The sequence below is a fragment of the Pinus tabuliformis genome, chromosome 6, assembly GCF_031772625.1.
Source record: "Pinus tabuliformis cultivar Carrire ecotype Pingquan chromosome 6, CPIR1, whole genome shotgun sequence".
NCBI classification, from domain to species: domain Eukaryota; kingdom Viridiplantae; phylum Streptophyta; class Pinopsida; order Pinales; family Pinaceae; genus Pinus; species Pinus tabuliformis.
The window spans coordinates 1,388,229,803-1,388,253,056 of NC_142292.1; positions in this window are offsets into that span (position 1 = coordinate 1,388,229,803).

Below are 23,254 nucleotides of genomic sequence, written 5' to 3' on the forward strand. Positions count from 1 at the left end.
AACAAGGCTTCTCACAAACCTTCTCCTCTACCCTCCAAGTCTCATATTTCCTTGCGTTGTTTCTCCTAGGTGATCCTACTGTTACCAAGTGTAACACTAATCACTCACACTGATCCCACACCCTGTAAAACTGTGCAATCCTCAAGGATCCTTACCTTGACTACATGGATGGGTTTCCTTTATAGGAAAACTCATGCAACTGATAGTACAATGTCCCTGTCTTTAATCTCAACTGGGTCTCTATCTATACTGATGTGCATGAGTTATTTATGAGAGAATATTCAATTATCTAAAGAACACTAGTTGCATGCATGCATGCATTAACTAACTAAACTCACAATTAGTTCCACAAATTGTTTGGAACTAATTTAACTGGACTTAACTCAGTTAACTGAGCTAACTAATTACAACTCAAATACAACTCATCCTTATCTCCTTAATTAAGGAATAACTTCCTCAATCAAAGGGATAATTGTTGCATGTATTCACAAAGACTTCATGTTTGAATTTCTCCAACTAATTAACTCAAGATGAATTAATTAATTATTTTTCAAACAGCTAGTGAGACTAAATTCGAATTTTAATTCAAGGACAAATAAAAATTCGAATATATCCTGAAATGCTATCTATAGAAATTCTATTTTTAGCATTCCTTGTTGCTATTTTCAACACTGGTACCTGAAATTCTATCTATAACAATGCTATTTTTAGCATTTCTTGTTGTTATTTTCAACACACTCTACTTGCATACTTTTGATATTGCTTAATCCATAAGATTAATTGATCAATTACAAGTTGTGTTCATCATGGTATTGACACAAATGGAAATTAATATGACATGGTCCTCTTGGTATTGACTAATCCAATTTTCCATGCACTGGTCGAACTACACTCGCCCTAGAGTTGACGTCAGTAACAACACATTTATCAAAAATATCCCCATTTATCACTGATGGAAACTTGTGAAATTTGATATATACTGCCAAATTCTAAATGGCTCCCTCTGTCTCCCCATATTTTAAAATTTCTTCCCTTTTACATCAATGAAAATTGCCTATACCAGCTGAGAATGGGACTCCCCTTGCCTATCCATGATGTAAAGTTTACTAGTAGAATTCTTCCTCAATAAAACATTGTATTTAATGAAACACACTCTATTTGCAGCTACTGCAGAAATTTCCCCTCATAATCTAATATTAGTTCTATTTTTCTATAATTTATCCATTATATGCAATTGTTTATTATTTCTATAAATCTATTTTATTTTTAGTTCCTTCGATTATAAGTTGACTCCCCCTGCGAGTAACTTCTACAACTCTTCCTCTATTTGGAACTTCTCTTAGTAATTGTAATTATCAGAATTATAGATAGTGTGTTGGCCTTTATGTCAACCTGGAGGTCAACTTGGATCATGATCTTGTCACATTATGTCATCATGATGTCAACCTAGAGGTCAAATTGCATCATGATCTTGTCACACTATGATATTTTTATTAATGTGTCTAGCTAGGTCATGGATGTATGATAACTCTTAATTGTTGCAAAGGAGTTGCAAGAGTCTTGATGAATGAATAGGAGTTTTAAAAGGTTGCACAAGTTCTGAAACAATTGCATGAGGATGGAAAAGGTTTATATATGCTTAAAAGTGAAGAAACCTAAGGTAAAATGTGTGACTGATTGAGGATGGTTGACTAATGATTATAGAGGTTGATGAGGTTGTTGATATGTTACTAAGATTTGTCAAGGCTTGGACAAATCCTATAGGTATTGATGAAGGCATCCAAGAATTTGGAAGCAGTTTTGATGAGATTTGATTGAATTTAAGGATTGAAAATAGGATAACACAGGTTTCAATGTAGGAGGAGAATTATAACACAAGTCTCTAGAGTAACATGTAGGCTTTATAATGCGCTTCCCAAAAGGCTAAGGGGCATTACTTCCTGTAAGCATACAAAAATAAAAACATTGGGGAAAAAACATGGAATTTCCTAAGGTATTCTTGTGCGGAAGGTCAAGTAATGCCTATTTCATCCTGTCAAATATTACCATAAACAAATCACATGGATTTTCCTATGGTATTGGCAAGACAAGGTGGTTATAAAATGGAAATGAATTGCTTCAAGTTGGGTGTGCATTTGTTGAGTTATTTGTGATTTTTTTTGGAACAGGAGTGAAGAAAGGCATAAGGAGGATCTAAAGGAGAAATGCTTATAATTCTTCATTGGTTGATCTATTTATGAGATTGCAGAGATCTAAGACATATAAACTATGTAGATGAGCAAAGATATGTTGGACATGTTGTCTCATGGTGTTGGTATTGATGTCAGCCTAGTACCTAATAGTGGTTGCCCTCATGATCCTATTGGTTTACAAAGTCTCATGTTATTGAATTGATGTGGTAACCCTCGTACTCTTGTTGTTTTACAAAGGTGTTTGGATATGGACTCAATTGTGGAGTCAAATTTTGATGGCTTTCCGCTTAGGATGTCAACCTAGGTGTCTACCTGAGGAGCCAGCTAAGTAGGTGACTGTGTTAGCATTAATTTAAACAAGGTTGGAGGCCTTAACATGATGATCAATTGAATAGGGGAGGCCTTGACATGATTTTTAGAGGCTTGACATGAGGTTGAAGAGGATCTATACGCTTGGTATAAGTTTGGAGTAGATGATCATGTTCAGGAGAAGTTGGAGCACATTTGACTAAGTACTTGGGCTAAACAGAGGGTAACGTAGGTTTCCAATGGAAAACTAGCATTATACCCTAAGGAAACACAGTTTCTTAGCATATTACTAGTGTTAGTAACTCAATTCCAAGAGGGACTATTTGCTTTAGCCCTAATAGTCTTAGTTTTCCGGATTCTATGCACATCCCTGTGAATTCCAATGGCATAAACTAGGGTAATTACACATGGTTTTTGATGGATAGAGTCAAATTGAGTTAATCATCAACTACAAGGTGACCAAGAAAAATATGAGGAGTTTTAGAGATGTTTTTTTAATGAATATTCCATCAATTATAAAATCTGAGAGAGTGAAGTAGATGGTATTAGATAAAGTGAGATTGGGAGAGACTGTTAGCTATCATTTTGCAAAGTTAGAGCGCATATCAGAGCTTATACTTGGACCACTTTTTAGAGGATGATGGAGATACAATATATCTATATTTTTTAACATATTTTTTTTGTAGATTGTGGCTCCCAGTTGCTATTGATATGGAGAGGATAGACATTATTTTAGTTGTTGCAGTAGAGACTTCAGATCAGAGATTAGATTTCTAGTATGTTTGTGTTGGATGGGTTTTATTGGAGAGTTATTTTTTTTGGCTTCAATATATGATTTTTTATATGGTTGATATATTTTTTTGTTATGGTTGAGTGTGAGGATCACATTGTTATAGTGTGTTGTTGCTGGGTTTGGTTTTGATGAGCAGATTGTTTGTGTGGTTGATGTATTGATTAAGATCGATTTGCAGAGATTTTTTTGTGTTGGAGAGAATTGTGTTTTAGGTGATTGTATTTAATTTATGAGCTTATTGTATGTTGTGATTCTAGTGTGAAAATCAGATGAAATGAGGCTCATGATTTTTTTGATTTTAGGATATGGCACTTAGCTTTAAAATAGATGAAATGAGGTCCATGAGATGTGTTTGAAGGTTGGGGTCTTCAATGTGGTGAGTGGTGGCTCACATATTTAGGGTATAGCGACATCCTTCAGTTAGTGGCCTGAGAACTTGGGAGTAGTGCCTTCCATCCAGTGGGGGCTAGATAGTCTAGTGGTGGCTTCCAATAGGTGGTGGCCTACAGATTCGAGAGAGTGGTGGCTTCTTGCAAGTGGTGGCCTAAAAAGTTCATATATATTGTGGCTTGGAGCGACTGGTGGCTCACATTATATGAAATTTGTGGCTTGCACACTCGAGGTCACCAATGATCAAATGTAAAAGAATAATTGTAGATAAATAAAAGAAGAAGATGAAGGAAATAAACTGACGGTGGTTTTTACCCTTTGGATTTCCACCTTATATCATGTGTCCTCATGTGTATGATTGATGTGTTGTATTTGCATTGTTACTCTTATTATTTTCTGGTTTTTACTTGTATTATTCACATGTTATGATATGTTAATTTAATGTGTTGCTAGATAATGAATGATGATTCAAAAATTATTTAAAGAAAGGAAATTTTTGTATAATTTGATCATCTAGAAGAATACCAATTCACCCCCCCCCGCTCTCTCTCAATATTTTTCAAGGTTTATAACAAGTGGTATTAGAGCGGGGCTCTTAGTCACAGGAAATTTTGCAGTTTTTTTTCTTTTTTAAATGAATCCTCCAAGAGTATCTATTCTCACAACTGTAAATTTAAAGGTATGGCATGAAAAGGTGAAATCTCAATTATTGTCTCATGGACCTAAAATTTAGATACTTTGATGTGGAAATGATCCACCTTCACCTAAAATAATTCAGCAAAATTCACAAGTGATCCATATTATTTTCTTGAATCTCCATAATGTACGCTTAGAGAAATTTGGAGATCTAAAATATACGAAGGAGATTTGGAACAAACTGCAAGTGTTGTTTTGAGGTTATGGAAGAAGTAATGTAGAGGTACCTAAGAATATAAAAGAAGAAAAAGAAGAAGGCTTCTTAAAAGCAAGAATCTCAGCTAAAAAGATCTTGTCCCCCTAGTGAAAGGGGTTCAATCGATCATGTGAAGAAATTGGAAATTTGTAAGCAAAAGGTATTACAACTAAATGGATTTGCAGGTATAAATACTAATGATTTGTTTCCAAGTTATGCAATGGATATTTTTTATTCTAGTCTTGTTGTGTTGCCTACTGAAGATGAGGATAATGTTGAGCTTCTTAGAGCTGAGTATGATTTTTCCATGGTTGTTATTGAAAAAAATTCCATTGAATTTAATAAACTAACAACTACATGAAAAGATCAAGAAAATCTCTTGCATATTTGTTGATGATCCTCAGTATTGCAACAGAAAGGCTGCAACTCCCAAGGCTACCAACTTTAATTATCAACCTGGGGTTCATAGAAACTTAAGAGGTATCAGAGCTATAGGTGTATAATAAAATGTGTCCTTCCTTCACTTCCATTATGTAATGGAGTGAACGTAATCAAATCCTAACCCAATTGCAGAAATGGAAATGCTCAAAATGGAAACCTTAACCTAATGCAACAAAGAAAATGCAATGAAAGAAAACCTATTCTAATTTCATAAATAAAATATCATGAGAGAAATATCAATCATTACATTTCAAAGAGTATATATCCATTGATAGAGTTCATTAGATGTGGCAATCAATAAAATCATCATTGTATTATGCATTTCATAAATCTATCCATTAACCCAAATTGTTGAGATGTTTTGCAGGGGTAAAAAGGCAAGTCCTAAGTAGTGTTTATTCCTCCTAAAATATTGATCTAGAGTCTAAAGGTTATGATTCAACCATAAGGGAAAAAATTAAAGCTTTTTGAGAAAATCTGGGCAACTATATACATGTTGGAAGAGTGCTACAAGAAGTTGCTACAAGAAGTTATAGGCTGTTATAGGAAGTTACAGATTTGCTACAAGAAGATATAATTCACTGAATGACCAAGTAAATAAAATTCTAATTGGATGGGACAATTTTTTTTTATTTAATATGATTTCGTAGGTCTCCATTCCAAGTCGAATCACTCAAAAATACCCCTGTTAAGACATGCTAAAAAATAGCAAAAAATTACTAGTCTAAAATCTAGAAATTCGACAACTAGTGAGCTAGTTAATCTATCAAATTCCTAACCTAATCAAGTGTAAACGAAATGGTGTAAATTTTTTTATTAACTGGAATTTTTTTTTGATATAATTCAAGTGGAATAAACTCGACTGAATCTCATTAGCATGTTCTAAAAAATAGCATAAATTTACTACTATTTGCCATAAGGGACTTCTAGAAATTTAGATTTGAGAATAAGAAAACTAATCCAAGTAGCCCAATGATTACTATGAACTTCAAAAGTTGTTCTAGTGATGAAATAATTATTTTTCTCCTGCAAAATAACTTACTTTAACCATTTAACACAATCCTACAACAAGAAATCATCAATACTAAATGAGAATATAGGAAAAATAAGAACAAGATATGCATGTGAATAAGAAGTGAGAAGAAGAGAAGTAAATGATACAAAAGGGCTCTAAGGCTCCCGAGATGGCCAAGACCAAGTGAAATTAGTGTCCTATCAAGGAGAAAAAGATTTAGAAGCTGAACATGGCACCAATATTCATTATTTCCATCAATACAATTACATCCCTGCAAGAAATGAAAGTGGAGTTGCAAAAATACGAGTTCTCTCCACAAAAAGACTAAGAAAAATTCACCCCTAGAGGAAGATTCTTCTTGGTAATTATTAAAAATTATTAGGAAGAATTCCCCATGAAATGAGGAAGCTTTCCACTCCAAAATCCCTCAAATAGGGGATCTAGTTCCCAACACTAGGAATTTGCATTAAATGACAGGGAACGCATTCCTAGATTTTCTCAATCATTGGAGCTCCAGGGTTTATGAATGATTTCATGATATATTGTTTATTTATTATTCAATATGGATCCTCCTGTAGTGGGAAGCAAGTCCCTAAATTATCTCCTCCTCCAAATCTTCATAATCTGCATAATATTCTCACAGTATTCCACAAAAATAAATAATGTTAGGCACAAATATGCAATTATCCACAAACCTTCCTAATGTACATATTAAAGTTAAAAATACATTATCTAATGAAAAAATAGAGGTTTAATGTGCTGAAGGATAGTGAAATGGGCCTTAATTTATTTCTAATTAGTGACCTCGGTGTTCCTCATTCATGACCCTGGTGGCCTCTCTCTTGTACATTCTTGCATGTTTCCCCTTATGCAAGATGGGTTCTTGAAGATTTTTCAATTTGGAAAGGTCTTCCACATCCTTTTCCAATATCTTGCTACCTTTTTCCACCATTTGAACACCTCTAAAACCCTCAAAACACCCTTAGATGAGATCGTGTAGTAACACAGAGCATCCTGTAGCAGATATGTAGTATTATGTATCACATCACAAAATCTATTAAATCTTGACCAAAATTGCACCTCGTGCTTAATTTTTTCCTCTCACCTTTATATAACATCTTCTACGCCTTGGAGAAAAATTAGAAAGAGATTAGAGACCTCTTGGAAATCCTCTTTTCATCAAAGCGGTTTATGTTCTATTTTGATGGTGAATGCCTTCTTGCCTTTTGTTTCCTTCTTCTTCTATTTTGTGGCCTAGATTATTTCCTAATGGGCTTTGGAGTTCTTTGTTTTGATTAAGTCTCTCTTAGGCACTGCTATTTTGGTTTTTATCACAATTTGTTCCTTTCTTCCTTCTTCCTCCTTGAATTTTTCTTCTGGCTAATTTCCCTCTTCTCCATCTTTTTCTGCTTCTTCATTAGCTTCTTGTTCTCCTTATTCTTAGTTGTGGGGTTTCTATGGTTAGATCCACCCCCCATAGCCTTCAATACAAATTTCCAAAGTTGGCAAGGCAATTGTCTATTTTTGTTAGAAGTTTTAGATATTCCTATGTAATGAGGGTTTTATGACAAAGGAAAAAAGAACAACTTTCTCATATTTCCTAGAGGAAGGTTGATTTCATGCTTACTCAAAAGTAATTACAATTCTGCTTTTCATCAGGATCAATTCCAAGGGAACATCCATATTTCATTTTTTTGTTTTGTAAACATTTATCAAAAGTTTCCCATAGGTTGTAATACTGAAAAAATGAAAATTTTTGCAGGCTTCTTGTTCACATATGGCAAGGAGAAATATGTATTTACCCTTGATTTGAGTGTTTTCCTTCGAATCCTATGGTTTGAGGGTGAAATTCCTCAAAATCGGGGTCTTTTACAGCAAATTTTCCTTCCTGTAGCATCTCTATTTCTCATGTAGCACACATTGTATCTTTCCTGTAGAAACCCTATATCTCCTGTAGCAGTTATGTTTTCTCCTATAGCAATGAATAATCATCTTGCAACTAGTCAGTTTTGGCTCCCCAGGTGTTTGGCTTTCTCTATGAGGCTTGGGCTACTTCCCCTTAGCTTGGAGGAAGGTTATTCTTTTAATCTGCTCCTTATTTCCCTTTTCTTCTTCCTTTTGATGACCGTTCGATTGCTTAATTGTGATTAGGGTTGTTGAGGGAGGTTGAGGCTTCTGACCCATCCTTAGCTTATAAAACTTCATCTCTTATGCATAGACAACAAATTTCTAACCATAACACGCTCAAGAGAAGAAGTACAGAATATTGCATAGATGTACCTACCTGTGGATTAGATTGTTGGAGGTGATTTCCTGTTGTTGTTGGGCCATACACATCATGATATCCTAGTGCATGTCTTTAGAACTTGATTATACCTTGACTGATAGCTTAGATTGTGTGTGTAGGTGCCTCTCCGATGTCTAGGAAACTTCTACTGGTGGAATTCCTTCCCAATTGTACACATGGCTTCATCATGCTTCTATTGGTGGGAAAAAAAATCATCTCAGATATTTCTATTGTGACAACATAGGTTTTTATAAGAGGAATTTCTTCCTGTAGCAGCCTTTTGATCCCTTCTTCTAGTCTTCAGCCAACATGGTGGTGTTGAGGGGAGTGATGAAAATCCATGTAAACAGGGTTGGATTCATGAGGAGGTAATGTGAAGAATGGAAAAATGGAGAATAATGCTCTCTATGTCTTTTTTAGGCAGGACAGAGTGAACATTTTGAGCAAGTTTCGGTGAAATGGAGTGGATGAGTGATGAAAGTGGTGTTGGGGGACCTCTCTCAACCTTCCCTAAAAAAAACATGACCTTTGGACCCATTTTCCAATCGGATTACCTCATGTAGCTTCTTCTCAGTCATCCTGTAGTGATATAGGATCTTCGTATAACAATTCAAGATAACCTCCTATAGTACACTTGTTTTGTCCATATTTGCCAAACGGTAGATTGGATTAACCTAAAATGTTTTTTTCATGTTTCCATCATCCTTATGCACCTCCCCATAAAATATCTTGGTCAATGGATGCACAAATATCGAGACAAACTAAAATTGGTTGCAGGTGATGGAGGCCAATTTCTAGAAAAGTGTGCACTGGAATTTGTTGAAATTGCTTGAGCATGTTACCATCATCCATATGCATCTCCACATGAAACAACTCGGTAAATGGATGCATGGTTTTCAAGTTATGAAAAAAATAATTTTTTGCTCTATGTATTTTGACTTCTTGTAGCAAAATAGAGCCTTCATGTAGCATTTTAGGACAGCAAGGAAAATGAATGGGAAAAGATTGGAAATGATGGGTGGATGGTGGAAATAGATTAAGGTGATGGATTGGCATGGCTGTGGTCCTGTTGTAGCATCTGAGCAAAGGAGGAGAAAGTCCAAGTTTGACTTTCTTTGACTATGCTTTTGATCAACTTTCCTTTTGGTAGCTAACTTGTTTTAATTCTTGCGGAGGTTGGAGAGCACTTGCAATCATCAGAGAGATACATGGAGAAAAGGATTTTTCTTTTCTTTTTTCATTTTCTTCTTCTAGGCCTACTAGTTGCCCCAATGAGGTTTTCAACTAGTAGGTCTGCCTATGGGCCTTAAAGGAAGTTTTCACGTATGATCTTTTCTTTCTTCTCTTTTTGCTTTTTTTTCAACCCATTGACCGCCTCATGGAGGTTTTCAATCAATGAGCCAATCCTAGGAGCCTCAAATGAGGTTTTCACTTGAGATTTTATTTTTTTCCCCTTATTTTATTTATTTATTTTTCTATCCTAATCTACTTGAAAAACCAAAATCATTTTCAAGTGTAGGAATACTTCAAATGGAGCCACTTGCATAACATGATGACAGATAAAATCATGTGTAGGCTCGAAACATATGCTTTGACATATGCTTGAATGTGAGATACCAACTACTTTGACTGAGATGATATTAGGAATTGTTGAAGAAGAGTGTGTTGATGCAACTTAATGATTATGTGGAACCATATTTCAATATAGTTGTGATGCCCCTGGTCCACTTGTGTTTTTGGATCATATTAGATGTCCTCTTCTTCCATTAAATTTAGACATTCTTGTTTTTGTTGATTATTCTCTTGAACACGTAGAGGATCTGATGGTAAAAATGAGGGAACTTTCTCAATCTCTGATTTTGATGTCTGTTGTTCATCAAGTTCAACCCATGATTCTTTTGTCTTCTCATTTGAATCTTATTTTTCTAAATGTTTTCCTTGAATGACATCAAGAGAATCTCTTTTTTGCAATACTCTTCCCGAGCTAAGATGAACACCATTTCGATCAAGAGGATATATTTGGAAGTGTTGTGATGATGATGATGATAGTGGTTACCGTCCACTGAGACCAAATTGGTATATCGGACCTATAATATTTTTTAATATTTAATTGTCTGGCTCCTCGTCTTTCTTGGCGAGATTGGTGTTGTAGCTCTCTTTTTTTTCTCTACGGTCTTCCAACTTCCTTTATCTTGCATCTCCTTCATCTCTTCTAGTTCTTGAGACAATGGTGTCTTAGCTTCGCGATCAATTGTGTTCGTCCTTTTGAAGATAGTCGGAGAAGAGGTTTGGTCTAAGAGATCTGCTTTGTTGTTAAATGAAGATTTATTTTGCACGATATTCAAATCCTCATAACTGTTGACACTTGAGGGGTTGTCGAGTGCACTTTTTTGTTGTTGGGCAGGGCTTTCTCCATGCTTGTCTTGAGAGTTGTTTCTGTCTTGCCCAATTTCTTGTGATTCAGAGTTTTCTCTAGAGTATTCTTCTTTGATGACAGTGTAGTGTTCTTTTTGTGCTCCTTCCCACCAAGTAGATCTGTGGTGGCTTTTTTTACCAGGATTTTTCTGGGAGGCTTTTGGGCAATTTTTGGCTAGATGGCCTGTCTCAAAGCAGGATCGACATCGGAAGAGGACACTTTCATAATCGAGTTTCTGGTTCCACACATAATCTTTACTTGTTAGGTTTATTTCCGCTGGGAATCCGGCACTGAAGTCCATTTCCACACAAATGCGTGCATAGGTGGTTCTGGCATATTCCTCTGTTTCTGGACACCTGCAGTAAAATTTCCCAATTGCATTTCCAATGGCTTTTAGCGAGGAGAGATTCCAGAGATGCAAGGGTAGGCTTGGCAATCTCACCCAAACTGGTGCTGAGGTTATCACTGCTGTTGAGGGATCGAATGATGGGTTCCATGGCTTCATGAATAAGCCTGATTTTTCCCAAAACCAAGGGCCAGAATCCATAATACATTGTCTGCTTTCAGGATTTTCAAAATCTACTATAAAGAAACCCCTAGCACAGGGGTAGATATTAATTTCATCAGAAATTACAGGCTTCCATACCTCCGAGATCCAATTGTGGAGCGCTGTTAGTCGCGGCCAAAAACCATTGAACCGACAAATTAGGGCACTTTCAGAAAACTTCAAAGCCTCATCGAGTGAGGCTTGGACCACCTGGATAGTGGGTGCTGGGGCTTCACTGACAATATGGGCAGGAGCTTGCCCTCCAGGAGCTGACGGCACTGAGCCAGCAGCTATTTTCGCGAAGCTGGGAGCCATATTTTACTTCCCTGTAGAACCCAGCCGTAGAGGAAAAAGGCAAAAGATTAGATCTAGATCTAGTCGGAAAAGATTAGATCTAGATCTAGCTATAGAGGATTAGAACCCAGCCGCAAAGAAATAGCCCAGAATATTAAATCCTGCGATTTGGTAGAGGCCCAGAAGAAACCCTGGCCAAAAGCGCGCAGAAGAAACCCTGGCCAGCTGCGTTCACGGCCAGAAGCGCGCAGCAAAAAAAAAAAAAAAAAAAAAAAAAAAAAAAATCTGAAATCAGATGGATGGCGAAATGATTTGGTAGAGGCCCACGCGCAGAAGAAACCTGCGTTTTATCACGCTTTGGCTCAATACTTCGCCAGATTTATCCGCGTTTTGACTTTCGTCGAGTATATTTGCCCGCTCGTGTTTTGGGTGCATGAATCAAGCCTAACGACGTCGTCCGTTTCCAGCGCCCACGAGGTTGAGCGGGTATGGTATTTGTCAAGCTGTTGGATCCGGTTGTTGTAGTCGGAAAGCTGAGAACTGGAAACTGGGAACTGGAGGATGCGTTCACGGCCAGAAGCGCGCAGAAAAAAATAAAATAAAAAACCCTCTGATGTTTTGATATTTTGGTTCTTGGCGGCAGATTTATCGATTTTGCAATGGAAACAACTCCTTCCTTCGCACAACCTATTTCAACGTAATCAACTCCTTCCTTGGCACAACCTGTAGTGGTGATATACAACTCAATCGTGAGAGTGTGGCACAGTACCTTAGCATTGTAAATGGGCTAAGCTACTTCATTGTGTGGCTTTGGAAATGGTAGTACATGTAGTTGAGTGGGAGTGGATATTTGAGATGGATGTGATTGGAGTTGTGGTTGTGGTGGAGGTGAATGGTAGGGATAACATGGAGTTAGGTATGGAGGTTATTGAGGAAAATATTGAGGATATTGTGCATGGATCCCATAAGTTCCTTTCCAACCTTGTTGCCAATATTTGTTTTTGGGTTGATATGGACAAGGTTTCCAAGGAAAGGGTGTGTTCCAATTACTTTGATATGGATGTGCATAATCTTTAAATTCTGAATTGGCCTCTTGCATCATACCAAGCTAACTAGGCTGTGATGGTCCTCTTGGAGCTATGTAACATAGTTACTTTGATTATTGACTTTCTCCATTGTCCCCTTGGTAAAATTCCTTCAACCTTGGTAATGATGGGAAATATTTAAAATCATGTGATTCTGAATGGAAAACACAAAAGTCAGCATCTTCTTTTTCCATATATTGCATTCTTAACATTTCTACTTGTTGGCCTTGATTGCTAGGAATTTCTATTTTAAAAGTCATCAAACAAATTTCCAAGTTTATCTTGACTTATCAATATTGATGTTGATTTACTTACTCTTTCCCTTCCTCTTGATATGTGTTTTCATGTTTCACAAATTTCTTCAAATGATAATTGTTATACTTCACCTCTACTCATGGGATCAAGGAGATCAATCCACTCATCCCTAGTTGCTCTAAGTAAGAGGGTTTTTAGTGCGTCTGATCATAAATGATGTAATTTTTCCCTCTTAACATTTACATGAACCTCTCTATTAGATCCTTAAGACTCTCATATTATTTTTTATTCATTCTAAATATTTATTCTTTAATACCATGATCTTTATGATTTTCTAGAAATATATTTTGCATAGCATTCCATGATCTTATTGAATTAGTCCCTAAACTCATGAACCATATAAGAGGTTTATCCTTCAATGTTTTTGGAAACATTATCAACTTTTGTGTGTTTAATAAGTAACCATAATATGTACAAACAATTTCAAATTCAAAGAGAAAGATTTCTGATTCCTTTGACCTCATACCATGGAAGTTGGGAAGGAAAGATGGAGGGATGTTCTTCATGGAAATCCAATAGGATATTCTTCATTTTCATCATCTCCATCCATTTATTTTACCTTCTCTATCACTTCTTCTTCTTCTACCTGCAAAAATGAATGGTGATGTGGCTCTTACTGCACCACGTGATCAAATGGGGGGGTTGGTGTTGGAGAAGTATTTTTAATTTTGAATAATAATGCTAATGCAATGCAATTTTCTGTTCTTGAAATGAAAGATTCCTAATGCAAAAATTTATTTTTTTTGCGAAAAGTAAAAGAAATGAATCAACTAGGGAAGAAAACAATGCATTCTTTGACACCTCCTCGGCAATGGTGCCAAAAAGTGATGAGCCTCAATATTGCAACAAGAATGTTGCAACTCCAAAGGCTACCAAATTTAATTATCAACCCAAGGTTCGTACAAACTTAAGAGGTATCGAAACTATATTTTCAACATAAAGTGTTTCCTTCCTTCGCTACTATGATGTAATGGAGTGAATTTAATCAAATCCTAAACTAATTGCAGAAATGGAAATGCTCGAAATGGAAACCTTAACCTATTGCAAGAAAGAAATTACAAGAAAAGAAAACCTATTTTAACTGCATAAAGAAAATATCATGAAATAAATATAAATCATTACATTTCAAAGAGTTTAGATCCATTGACAGAGTTCATTGGATGTGGAAATCAAGAAAATCATCATTCTATTATCCAATTCATAAATATGTCCATTAACCCAAATTGTTGAGATGTTTCGCAAGCATAAAATGTAAAGTCCTAAATGGTGTTTATTCCTCCTAAACTATTGATTAGAGCCTAAGGGCTATGATTCAATCCTAAGGGAAAAAAACTAAGTTTTTGGAGCAAATATGGGCAAGTATATACCTTTTGGAAGAGAGTTATAGGAAGTTGCTACAGGAAATTACAGGTTGCTACGGGAAGTTACCATTTTGCTACAGGTAGATATAATTCACCAAATGAAAAAGTAAATAAAACAAATATTGGATGGTAAATTATTATTTTTTATTTAATATTATGTCTTAGGTATCCAATCCAAGTGGACCCACTCAAAAATACCCCTGTTAAGGCACACTAAAAAATAGCAAAAAATTACTAGTCTAAAATCCAGAAATCTTAGAACTATTGTGCTAGTTAATTTATCAAATGCATATCCTAATAAAGTGAAAATGAAATGGGGTAAAAAAATTTATTAACTGGCTTTTTTGGTAATATAATTCAAGTCGATTCAACTTGATTGGAGCTCGTTAGCATGTTCTAAAAAATAGCATAAATTTACTACTATTTGCCAGAAGGGACTTCTAGAAATTTAGATTTGGGAATAAGAAAACTAATCCAAGTAGCTCAATGATTACTATGACCTTCCAAATATCTTCCAAAGATGAAATAATTCTTGTGATCCTGTAAAATAACTTACTTCAACCTTTGAAACCAATCCTACAACAAGAAATCATCAATACTAAATGCAGAAATAGGAAAAAGAAGAGCAAGAGATGCATGCGAATAAGAAGTGAAAACAAGAGAAGTAAATGATACAAAAGGGATTTGAGGCTCATGGTATGGCCAAACCCAAGGAAAATCAGATTCCTATGAGGGATACCAAGAATTAGAAGCTGAACATGGCACCAATCTTCATTGTTTCCATCAATACATATACATCCTTGCAAGAAATGAAAGTGGAGCTAAGAAAATATGAGTTATATCCACAAGAAGACTAAGAAAAATACACCACTAGAGGAAAATTCGATTGGTACTTATAAAAAATGATTAGGAAGCATTGCACATGAAAGGAGGAAGTTATCCCCTCCAAAATCCCTCAAATAGTAGATCTAGTTCCCAACACTAGGAATCTGCATTAAATGATAGAGAACACATTCCTAGATTTTCTCAGTCATTGGAGCTCCAGAATTTGTGCTTGATTTCATGATACCTTGTTTATTTATTACTCAATATTAATCCTCTTGTAGTAGGGAGAAATTCTCTAAATTATATCCTCCCCCGAATCTTCATAATCTTCCTAATAGTCTCACAGTAATCCACAAAAAATAGATAATATTAGGCACAAATATGCAATTATCCATAAACCTTCCTAATGAACATATTAAAGTTAAAAATACATCATCTAATGCAAAAAAAAATATTTAATGTGCTTAAATATGGTCAGATGGGCCTTAATTTATGTCTAGTTTGGAGGCCCATTGTTTGTGACAAAAAGGAAAATAAGCTCAAAGAGGAGATTGTAAAATTGAGGAACAAGTTGGAAGAATCGAAAAGAAATTAAGAGATTATGAGTAGCCAACAAGAAGAGAAAGAGGGCCAAATTATATGGCTTGAAGGTAAAGTTGTCACGTTGAGAAAAGAACTTAAAGAAAAATATAAGCAGTTGAAGATGGAGAAGAGTACTATATCCTTGGAGAGTTTGCTTGAAAACCAAAGATATCCCTTGAATAAATGTGGTCTTAGTTTTCAAAAGGGGGATTCTAACTCGCATGTAAGTAATAATAGCAATGTAGTTCCCAAAATGCATCTAGAAAATAATAGTAGCAACAAAAGTAGTAACAAAGGAAACAAGAAGTAGATCCAACAACAACCGAGTGGAAGACATCAAGGAGCACCTACATTGAGAAGATCATTCGCTCTAACAGGGGATTGTGAAAAATATATAAAATTTCAAAGGAATAAAATCCCCTTTGTTCCTTTGGTGGATAAAATAGAGTGTTATAAATACCACAAGTTTTGGTATGTTGCAGCTAATTGTAGGAGTAGAGTGTACAGGTCCATTCAATTAATCTTGTAGTATGTGAAACCAAGGAGATTGTCCATCAAGTGTAATTTTTATTTTAATGGTTATTGTTACTCATGCAACATGTTTTTCTATAAGGAAATTCACTTCAGATCTATCCCATGGAGGAGAGGCACATTTCATGCAAGGCATAAATCTAGCATGAGAAACAAGAGATTTGATCCTGTTCCTTCATATCTCGGCCATGTGGAGTGTTATACATGTCATAACTTTGGCCACATGGTGATATATTTTATGTTTCCCAATTCTTCAAGGAAAATCTGACAAAGTAGCAGCATATTCAGAGAGGACCTAGCAAAAAATGAGACAAGAATGAAAAGAAGTAGCCTAAGATTGTGTGGAGAAAGAAGGAGCAACAACCCATGAAGTATATATATCATCCCCCTTTACAGTCCATGGTTACCCCATGCATATTCATAGAAGAATGAAAAATTTATGAGAGGTGCATAACCTTAAGGAGAGAGTATGGTAGTCACATATGGTAGCATGATTAATTAGTGGAGATGAGTAGAAGCAGCATGGTATGTGTGTAAGTTGTAGCAGCAACACATGATGAGTTCATTAGCCTTATTACATATTCAGGTCAGCAAGATCACCCTTCCTATTGGAGGTATAATGAGCTCAGGGGGGGGGGGGGATATGCATGGTATAAGACTTGTGTAACACCCTCCTACCACATCTACCCAAGAAATTGGTCAATCAGGGTAAAAATGCAACAAGAGGCCACTATGGTATCTTTCAACCTCCTAAGTCACATTGAGGAAGTGGAACCAATGGAAACACACCATACAAATATTCAACATTAGCTACAAGACCCTTAGGAACCCATTCAATACTTTAGATAGCTTACCCTTGGGTCCCACAAAACTTTTGTACAACTTAAGCCTTAGATGTTCCCATGCTATAGGCATGATAGTAACCAGAAACCCAAAGTCGCTCTCACAAGCTTGCCTGCTAGTGACCAGAGACTAAATTTGTCAGTGCTACGCTCACGACTCTGGGATTTGAGCCACTTTTTCAGGCCGAGAGCCCAGGTCACTTCCCAGAATTGAACCACATCTTTAGATCTATAAAATAACATGGAAATGATAGTACTAAAGAAAATAATTTTTCAAGAACTTAACTAGACCCCTACTAGCCATGATAGGAATTTCGTCAAACATATCACGAATATGTAATCTACAGGTGTAAATAAAATTTCTGACCATAGGGGTCTCATAAGTAGCTGAGAATCGCTAAGAACCATTGATGCCTCAACATGCCAACTATCATTCCATCCATTAGGTCATAGTTACATTGATCATTCAATTACAAGTAAGAAAATGATGAAATCCATACATGGCCATTGTCATAATACACATACATAACTAACATAATAGCATCATAAATACTCATGAAAGTAGAGCCATATAGACCACATATAATCCTTCAAAATTATCATATAAATGCAAGGAGAAATAACCTTTCATTAATGATGCAAAATCCAAACCTGGGATGGGACTTCCGTATTCCACCAAACCGTAGAATGGCTAAGCCAAATATCTCTTCATGCATTCACCCTCGTGCCATATTACAAGCATGAATGTTGTATCTCATAGAGAACATCAATCAAAAACCATCCACGACTTCCAAAGACCATCCACCTCAACCCATAAAATAATGATTCCACCTCACAGTTAGACATCACCAAAACCATCATCAAATCGGTCTCTATCCCAACCATCTAGGGCTCCAAAGTCTTTGTCCAACCAAGGCTCCGGGACTAGTAACTCAACCCAAAACTTTTACCATATTCCAAAGATTTTTTCCAACCAAGGCTATGGGACTAGTAACTCAACCCACCAAGGGATCCACAACATTTCTCCAACTAAGCCTATGGGACTAGTAACTCAACCCAAGTTGTTGCAGGGCTCTAGAGTGTTTGTCCAACAAAGGCTATGGGACTAATAACTCAACCCAAGCTAAGGAAACATGAGAACCAACCAAAACACAACAATGAAAAATGAACCCACAATCACCATGGCTATCTAGAAATGGTAAGGCTAGGAAATCCACTATCAATCCTGACCATCCTCCATGCCAATGACATATCACAACCAAAAAACCACATGCATATCCAATGAATGTCAAAATTAGTGAATGGAACATACATGCAACTCGATACCTGCAATAAAATTTGATGTAGTTGTTGATCCCAATGCCCTCCTGCGCTTTCATGCTCTTCATTTCCCTTCTTTCTCCAAAAATCCAAGTATGCCACACCCTGCAAGAGTGCTCCAAGGAAACTCTAAGTCTCCAAGAGTATGAGAGAGAGAGATCCAACACTGAACTGACCAAAGGTTGCCAACTGATCCTCAGAAGCCTTGTTATGAATGAGGCCTCTATTTTCTTCATTTTCCATTATTTTCCTTCATTTTCCTCCTCACATGAAACTTGTGACATTTCACCTCCTTTTTCTCTTAATTTCCATTATTTCCATAAATAAATGTGCCAAGAATGTCATTTTTCCTTTCAAAATCCTTAGCCATTGCCTTTGTCAATTTCCTTAGCCATAAACAATCACAAGTGATCAATCACTAGGATTTTACCCAACCTTCATCTTGGAATAAGTATCCCATCATCCATGGTTATTGTTTTTCCTTTATTACTTTTATTACGTGGAATTTTCACTGAGGTTGTTACAACTTGCATGGTTTAACTGTCATTTTATTATTACTTTCACTCATTCATTTGTAGTAGCTTCATATATGTTTCTATGAGTGAAAGAGTACATTTTTCACCCATACATATGTTCTTGGTTTAAGTTTACAAGTTGGTTGAAAAGTTAATTTCCAACCAGGCACAGATGGAGATCATTGTTTTAGCCATGTGATACTTTCAGTCATATTTCTACATGTCTCATTGATATTCAGGTTGTAATGGCCTATATACATTCATTTTGTTTGGCTCATTGTTTCAACAACATTCGATGATGGTGTGCATTTGGAGGAGACATTATATTTACCATGTAAAGCAGTTTTGAGTGCATTGATGTACCATCAATGCGTAAAGGAGCTTGATTGATGGAACAACCATGTAGAACACTTTTATACGCATTTGAGCAACCATGTATCATTCATGTATTTATCTTGAGTTGTTGGTTTTGTGGTCATTGTATCAAACAAGTATTGGAGAGAAATCATGTGTGGTTGAAGATTCATTTGGAATGCATAGTAGTGGACATATATTATTTCCATGTATGCACTCATGTGTGCAAGATCAACTTTATAATCTCTCACGTATTAGTGGATTAGTTGAGTGGTTCATATCTTGGAGAGAGATATGGGTTTTGGTCCTGCAATTGAGAGAGATTTGGGCATGATGTAACAACTAGATGTATCACATTGTATATAATTGTTTTCAGCCATGTACTCTCATATGGAGCCCTTTAATATCTTGGTCCTAGAGTCAAGAGAGAGAGTCATGGATCATTTCTAGCATGTGTTGATGTGATTTTAGGTTGAGAGATAAGAGTTGTTACATCTATGTTTGGGTTGATAGATTTCATGTGTTTCAGTTATGTATGGGCATTTGGTGTGATTATAGCCATGTAATATCATGCTCTTCTTATCGATCATTGGTTGAGTCATGTGAGTGATGATAATGGATGAGAGAGGAGTCATGTTTCATCCATATTTTAGTTGTTTGGAGGCATTGTACAACCATGTTATATCTTTCTTTTAGCCATGTATTAGGCCTATGAAGCCCTGTACTTTCATTGTGTATCATTGGTACATGTATGCATTAAGTCCTTGGTCCATGTGGAGTAGCCTCTTGTATATGACAAGGAGGCATTGGCAGCAGTTTATAGCATTTACAACATTATGGAGAGATTTTTTGTAGCTCCATTACATGTTTAGAGGGAGCATGTTCATCCTAGTAGCAAAAGGAAGTGCATGGTGTTGGCTTATAGGCATAATGTTGACTGGTGTTGGCATCGAGGCATGTTGGTTTGCTGACATAGTGTTGACATGAAGAGCTAATCCATTTTCATCTGCATATCAGTTTCTATTAGCAGTGCTCGCCCATACTCATCCATCCTTTTCCATTCATGTCAAAGGGGGAGAGTGATAACCAGAAGAGGAGAATGAGATCAGATTTAGTGTTGTGGTTGTAGGTTTACATCAGAGCCAAAGCGAGAGAAAGTTAGACATCTTGTCTCATGGTGTTGGCATTCATGCCAACCTAGTACCTTGTAGTGGTTTCCCTCTTGATCCTATTGGTTTACAAAGTCTCATGGCATTGGAATTGATGTGGTATCCCTCATACTCCTATTATTTTACAGAGGTATTTGGCTATGGACATAGTTGCAGAGTCAGTTGTTGATGGAATTCAACTTAGGATGTAAAACTAGGTGTCATTAGGGGAATTTTGAGGTCTAAAATGGGCCTCCTAAGCAAATTATAAAATAATAGTGAAAATAATAAAATAATATTACATTACATCATCAAATTTTAGAGGGAAAAAAGGAAAAACTGTTTTTTTCAACTCGCATTTTCAACTTATTTCCCTATGGGTTTACTCATATTTTGAGCGATAACACTCGTTGGATGCAGAAGTTGATTCCTAATCCAAGGCATACCATTGTTCCATACTTTCGGTTGACCCTTCTACACAAAAAACGAGAAATACATGTAAAACGTGATGGCAATCACGCTTTTTCATGTATTTCTCATTTTTCGTGTTGTAGGATCCATTGAAAGTATGCAACATGGATACTCCTTGGATAATGAATTAAATTTTGCATCCAATGAGTACTCCGACTCGAAATTTGAGTAAAACATTAGGGAGATAAGTTGAAAATACGAGTTGAAAAAGTAGTTTTATTATTTTATTTTATTTTTATCTTTTTACTTTTTTACTCCAAAAATGGTGAATCATCCCCCATCGTTGATATCATGATCTTGAGTCCTATTGGTTCTTATAAAGTTTATTTTGGTTATAGATTTTTCTTAGGATGCCCATTTTAGACCTCAAAATTCCCCTATTGCTACCTGAGGAGTCAGATTAGGACGTGATTTTATTGGAATTGATGACAACAAGGTTGGTGGCCTTGACATGATGATAAATTGAATAGGGTTGGAGGACTTAAAATTATGGTCAAAGTCTTGAAATGAGGATGCATAGGATATCCATGGGAGATGTTTGCAAGAGCAGATGATTATGTTCAGGAGGAGCTGGAGCAGGTTTGACTGAGCTTTTGTGTTGAACATAGGGTAACACAGGTTTCTAGTGGAAAAATAGCATTATACCACAAGGCAGAATAGATTTTCAGTGTATTACCATTGTTAATAACTCACTTCCCAAAGGGACTACCTACATTACCCCTTCTAGACTCAGTTTTCCAAATTCAGTGTGCATCCCAATTAATTCCAGTGGCATAAACTAGAGTAATTGCACATGGTTTTTGACGGGGAGAGTCGACCTGAGTTAATCATCATTGAGGAAATGATCAAGTCAAAGATGATGAGGCTTAGTGCTATGTATTTATTGTCTCTTTTGTTAATTATAAAATGTCGAAGAGGGAAGTAGAAGGAGTTAGATAGAGTGATATTATAAGAGAATGTTATCTACGATATTGTACAGTTAGCTGAGAGCAAACCAAGGCTCAAACTTGGAGAATTATTCAGAGGATGATGGAACTATAGTAGATATATATGTTTAACACATTTGTGTTGCAAATTGTAAATCCTAGTTGTTGCTAATATGGAGAGGAGAGATATTATTCTAGTTGTTGCAGTAGACACTTCAAATTAGATATCATAATGCTAATATGTTTGTGTTGTGGGGTTTTATTGCAGATTTATTCGTTGTAGCTTCAGTATAAGAGTTTTTATATGGCTACTAGAGTTTTTGTTATGGTTGAGTGTTATTCTCTTGACCTGCGAGAAATTCCAACATACTAGAAATGTGAGGAAATATAGCCCATAACACAGAATAAAATGAGAAAAAATGCAAATATTGTATTATTTAGAAATGGATTTAATGTTCACTTGCCTCTTCAAGGGGCAAAAATCGAGCAGAGTAGAGCTCAATTACAATAAGACTCAATGATATTTCCTTTACTAACTAAGACTATTTATATCTAAATGGAATCTAAAACCCTAACTACTAGTGGTCCCTTACATAACACGGGTTAACCACTTTATTTATTAACTATGGCCCATTTACACTAACCGTGGTCCCTTTTCTCTAATGTGGATGAACCACTTACAATTATTAGCATGGGCTTTATTGACTCTTTAACTAACTATGACTATGAATCGGACCATTGGGCTTATTACATAAATAAAGGGGTTAGGGTTGGACCTTAACATGTCCTCCCCCATCAAAAGAAGCCTTGTCCTCAAGGCCGAAGCTGCAAAAATTGTTGAAGAAGAGTGGTTGGTTCCCAGGTCGCATCTTGTGGAGAGGTGTCTTTCCACTTGACAAGGTCTTCCTTGATCATGCAACCACAGAGATGTCTTTCACAGGTATCGAGGGCCTGTTTTGGTTGGAGCTATATTGAGCCTTTCTCATCTAATTCGAGTAGACTGGTTTGAATTCTGCAATTGTTTCCCACCACTTTATTGAGACATGATACATGGAAGACCAGATGGATTTTTGAAGTTGGTTGTAAGGCCAGTTTGTAGGTGACTACTCCAATGTGCTGAAGTATCTGATAAGGTCCATATAATTTTTTTGCTAGTTTATGGAAACCCTTTTCTTTGAGAGATGTTTTCTTATATGGTTGTAGTCACAAGAATACCTAATCCCCTTCTTGAAATGTGCACTCAGAACGATGTTGGTCTACCTATTTCTTCATTCGATTATGAGCTTGATGTAGATTACCTTTGAGATGAGCTATTATGGAAGCACAGTTCTCTAGGAATCAATCAACTTCCTGCACCTCAGAACATATAAGGATATAGGAAATAGGTGAAGGTGGGAGTTAGC